Below are 5834 nucleotides of genomic sequence, written 5' to 3' on the forward strand. Positions count from 1 at the left end.
CTCATTAAGGTCTCTCTCCTTGTCAGGAGGATCCTGGCCGAACTATGTCCGGCAGGACTGGGATGCGGACGATGAAGAAATTCGCGGCCCACCCACCACCCACCTAGTAGCCACTGTCGATGACTTAACCGACATGCTCGACTTCGACTCCGAAGATATCGACGGTATGGACGATGATGCGGGAGACGAAGAGGAACCACTGCCCACGGGGCACTGGACAGCCACCTCATCATACGATATATACATGGTGGATACACCCAAAGAAGGCAATGGCAACAAGACAGCGGAGGATGACCCCTCCAAGAAGCAACCCAAGCGCCGATGTCAGCGGCGCCGCTCTAAGTCCCGCCAAAGCAAAAGTGGTGATACCGGCACAGGAGGTAATACACTCCGGATAGTGCCGAAGACAACAACAACCCCCTCCAGCAAGATTTAGAGCAGGAGGATGGAGGAGCAAGCCCTCCTAAGAGAGCAGCAGACGGAGAGGCGGAGGATGATAATTACATACCCCCCTCCGAAGACGAGGCAAGCCTCGGCGATGACGAATTCGCCGTGCTAGAGGATCCCGTCGAACAAGAGCGCTTCAAGCGCCGGCTTATGGCCACGGCAAACAGCCCGAAGAAAAAGCAGCAGCAGCTTCAAGCTGATCAAGATCTGCTAGCTGACAGATGGACTGAAGTCCTCGCGGCCGAGGAATATAAACTCGAGCGCCCCTCCAAGAGTTACCCAAAATGCAGGTTGCTACCTCGACTGGAGGAAGAAGCGTATGACGCAGCTGATCGGCCACCTCGTGGCCATGATAGAGAGGCATTCCAGCCAAAAGCTCAGCCTGCACCCCGACGCCATTCAAATAAAAAAGCATGGGGAAACATGCCAGACCTGCGAGACGTATTGGAGGACAAAGAAAAACACGCAAGATCAATCTACGGATCACGAGGGCGCTCCACTATGCGAGACGATAAACGTCACGCCGGATACAGTAAAAGTAAATCCGGCCAGGTCGAACACAGCGGGCAAGACCCATTCGAGCTGTGTCGCGATATAGCCCAATACAGAGGTGCCGCACACCCCTTATGCTTCACAGACGAAGTAATGGATCATCAAATCCCAGAAGGTTTCAAACCTGTAAACATTGAATCATACAGCGGCACAACAGATCCAGCGGTATGGATCGAGGATTTCCTCCTCCACATCCACATGGCCCGCGGTGATGACTTACACGCCATCAAATACCTACCGCTAAAGCTCAAAGGACCAGCGCGACATTGGCTTAACAGCTTGCCAGCAGAGTCCGTTAGCTGTTGGGAAGATCTGGAAGCCGCATTCCTCGACAACTTTCAGGGCACTTATGTGTGACCACCAGACGCCGATGACTTGAGCCACATAATTCAGCAGCCAGAAGAATCGGCCAGGCAATTTTGGACTTGGTTCCTAACAAAGAAAAATCAAATCGTCGACTGTCCGGATGCAGAGGCCCTAGCAGCTTTCAAACACAACATCCGCGACGAGTAGCTAGCCCGGCACCTTGGTCAGGAAAAGCCGAAGTCCATGGCAGCCCTCACGACACTCATGACCCGCTTTTGTGCGGGAGAAGACAGCTGACTGGCTCGCAGTAACAATATGTCAAAGAAGCATGGTACTTCGGATACCAAGGATGGCAATAGCAGGTCACGTTGCAACAAACATAAGCGCCGCATTAACAGCGATAATACTGAGGATACGGCAGTCAATGCCGGATTCAAAGGCTCTAAACCCGGTCAGCGGAAAAAGCCATTCAAACAAAGTACGCTGGGCCCGTCCAGCTCGGACCGTATACTCGATCGCTCATGTCAAATACACGGCACCCTAGACAAGCCAGCCAATCACACCAACAGGGATTGTTGGGTGTTCAAGTAGGCCGGCAAGTTAATTGCCGAAAATAAGGATAAGGGGCCACATAGCGATAACGAGGAGGAGCCCTGGCAGCCACGCACCGGAGGACAGAAGAGGTTTCCCCCACAAGTGTGGACGGTGAACATGATATACGCAACCCACATCCCCAAGAGGGAGCGGAAGCGTGCGCTCAGGGACGTATATGCGTTGGAGCCAGTCGCCCCAAAGTTCAACCCATGGTCCTCCTATCCGATCACTTTCGATCGTAGGGACCACCCCACTAGTATCCGTCATGGCGGATTCGCCGCACTAGTTCTAGACCCAATCATTGACGGATTTCACCTCACTTGAGTCCTTATGGATGGCGGCAGCAGCCTGAACCTGCTTTATCAGGACACCGTGCGCAAAATGGGTATAGACCCCTCAAGGATCAAACCCACAAAAACGACCTTTAAAGGCGTTATTCCAGGCATAGAGGCCCATTGCACAGGCTCAATTACATTGGAAGTGTCTTCGGATCCCCGGATAACTTCCGAAGCTAAGAGTTAATCTTTGATATAGTCCCGTTCCGCAGTGGTTATCATGCACTGCTCAAGCGAACCGCATTTGCGAGATTCAATGTGGTACCGCATTATGCATACCTCAAGCTCAAGATGCCAGGACCTCGTGGGGTTATTACAGTCAATGGAAACACAGAGCGCTCTCTCTGAACGGAGGAGCACACTGCAGCCCTCCCAGCAGAAGCGCAAAGCAGCCTCTCAAGGCAATCCACCAGTTCGGCGTTTCAAAACCCGGACACCTTCAAGCGCGCTCGGAGCAATCGGCAACTAGACCGCCTGGCACGATCTGAGCTCGGGTAGCAATGCGGCCCCCACCCCAGTCCCAGCCAAACGGCAGAACTCGTGCCACGTGTACATAATTACGCATTAAAAATACCATGGGCACAGGTGGGGAGGGGGGCACAACTGCGGCACGCCCCAAGACGCGGCTTAAACCGCACTAGGGGCTTCCCGCTTTGTTATTTTTCTCTTTTTCAGGACCTTAATCTCTGGAAACCCTGTCCGTCAGCATGATTGTCGAACACATGATGCAGCAACCAAGGAGGCAGAAAGCTACGTCACACCACTGAATTCCCAGGTGGATTACAATAACGAGCGAAATATTTGATTTAATACTATTCCTCAGCTTGCCCTTAGAAGGGACATAATCCTACTTTTTGCTTATCGCACTATCTGTATCATTTGCTTTAACGCACCTTTTTGAATAAACAATGCATAACATTATGACCATTATTGCATTCTTGTTATATATTTATATGTGTTCATTAATGACGCCTTGCAACCGTACACTTTGGTATGGCCAATACACCAGGGGCTTATGTACCCCACATTATGGTGTGAAAAGTCTGAACACTTTCACAAGTGCGGCACCCCGAACTTATAGCATTATATGCAGCAGCTCCGAATCATGTCTTTGGTCAAATGTTGGGTTTGCCCGGCTCCTATGTTTTGGTACCTTATGCTCAGCTCTATCGGCTAAGGTAGCGCTAGGAGAACTACTGCGATTGTGCCCCGGTTCTGCTGGGCTTAGCACCTCAGTAGAGAAAGCTAAAACTGACTGTCATGATAAGGCGAGAGACTGGTCGCTGTTCGGCGAGGTTTCGAGTCCCTAAAGACTTATGCCGCTTAGAGCGAGGGGTCGGCCCTGTCCGGCTTAAAGGCGTGTATCGCGCCCCGAATTCGGCCTTCCGAATACCAGGGGCTTCGCCGAAATTTAAAATTATAGAATTCTATGGCTAAGTGAGAGTGATAAAGCATTATTAGTCTGGTTGCCTTGTTCGTTGTGCTGAGCGCCTCCCTCGAAGGACCCAAAAATGGGAACAAGAGTGCTTAGGTTTATCCCGAACACCCCAGCACTCGTGGCATGGGGGCAAAAGCCGAGGACTAGCCATCTCTCAGATTGGATAAACAACCAAACAGAAGGTAATATTTTAAATTCAGACAAGTGTTGCATAGCGCATATGAAACAAGTTTTCATCATACAGGATCACACGAGCAAGTTTCACTCAAATATTACATCTTTCGTGCACTCGTCCGCTATGAGACGGGCACCCTTCAGAACACCCTCGTAGTACATCTCGGGGTGATAATGCTCCTTGCCCTCCGCCGGCCCTTCCTTGATCAGCTTCACGGCGTCTAGCTTGACCCATTGCAACTTCACACGGGCGAAAGCTCGGCGTGCACCCTTGATGCAGACGGATCGCTTGATGACCTCCAGCCGCGGGCAGGCATCCACAAGCCGCCTCACCAGGCCGAAGGAGCTGTTCGGAAGGGCGTCGCCAGGCCACAGCCGGACTATAAAGCCCTTCATGGCCTGTTCGGCCGCCTTGTGCAGCTCGACCAGCTGCTTTAGCTGGTCGCTCACAGACACTGGGTGTTCGGTCCCAGTATACTGGGCCCAGAACAACTTCTCTGTGGAGCTTCCATCCTCGGCCCAGTAAAATTTCGCGGCATCCGACACGCTGCGGGGCAAATCTGCGAATGCTCCTGGAGAGCTCCGGATTCGGGTAAGTAATCGGTAATTTACTTTTACATGCTTGCTTTGCATATAGAATGCCTTACCCGCCGCTATCTTCTTCATTGTGTCGATCTCCTGGAGGGCCTTTTGGGCTTCGGCCTTGGCACTCTTTGCGCTCTCAAGGGCCGCGGCAAGCTCAGACTCCCGCGTCTTCGAGTCAAGCTCCAACGCCTCGTGCTCCGTCACGAGAGCCTGGAGCTCTTGCTGCACCTCGCCCACCCGAGCCTCTTGCTTTTTCTCGCTTGGTGTGCTCCTTGGCCGCTTTATCTTCGGCCTCGGACAGCGCTTGCTTTAGGGTCGCCACTTCGGTCGTGGCCCTGGAAAATTCATGATGATCCTGTCATTTTGCAATCACATTCTTTTTATACATATCCATAGACTAGGTACTACTTACCTTTGTTCTCCTCGAGCTACCTCTTGGCAAGGCCGAGCTCGTCCTGGGACCCTTTATGGTCCTGCTTCAGTACGGCGACCTCCGCAGTCAGTGCGGCGGACGCCAGCAGTGAAGCCTGCATATGCATATTGACATACTTATATTAGACTCCCGCGATATTGTTTGATCCTCTGTTCGGCTTTTCTTTGTGAACACCGAACAGAGAATCAGGGGCTACTGTCTATGCGGTAATATTTTTCCTATATTTTAAACACTTACCTCAAAGCCTGTTAGAAGGCTGGCACAGGCTTCAGTCAATCCGCTCTTGGCGGACTGAACCTTCTGGATCACTGCACTCATAATAGTGCGGTGCTCCTCGCCGATGGAAGCGCTGCGAAGCGCTTCCAGCAGATTGTTCGGCGCCTCTGGATGGACAGAGGTCACCGGTACAAGCATCTTTCCCCTCTTAGAAGGAGGCCGCCTGCCCAAGTCCGGAACCACTGGAGGTTCCGGCGCAGTGTTCGGCTGAGGACCGAACTCAGAGCCCTCAGGGGCCTTGTCCCCTCTGCTCCCGGAGTCCGGGAGGCCGCCTTGAGGCGCCTCCGGGACTGTCTCCCCTTGACCCGGTGCCTCTTGAGACAGGACCTCAGCGGCGTCCGCAGGATGAGGGGAGGTGGCGGTCGGAACTGGATCGCTATCCATATCCGACGAGCCCAGGGAGCAGTCCGATGATACATCTATACGGGCTCGGGGCGGCCTGCATAATCATATTCGGCGTTAGGTGAAGTAGTGCGACAAAGGAATGCTATGAGTTACTCTGGTATCCGAATACTTACGACTTCCCCAGGGGCTTTGCCCTGGGCAGCCACTCATCTTCGCCGTCGACGGCGGTGGTAGAGCTGTCCGGAAGGAGAGTCCTTCCCTTCTTGGACCCCTCGGCCTCCCTAGTTGGGGCACCCTTCCTTTTCTTTCTCCCCCGTCTAGAGGGGGAGCATCTTCTTCCGCCCCCTCG

The sequence above is a fragment of the Triticum dicoccoides genome, chromosome 5A, assembly GCF_002162155.2.
Source record: "Triticum dicoccoides isolate Atlit2015 ecotype Zavitan chromosome 5A, WEW_v2.0, whole genome shotgun sequence".
NCBI lineage: Eukaryota > Viridiplantae > Streptophyta > Magnoliopsida > Poales > Poaceae > Triticum > Triticum dicoccoides.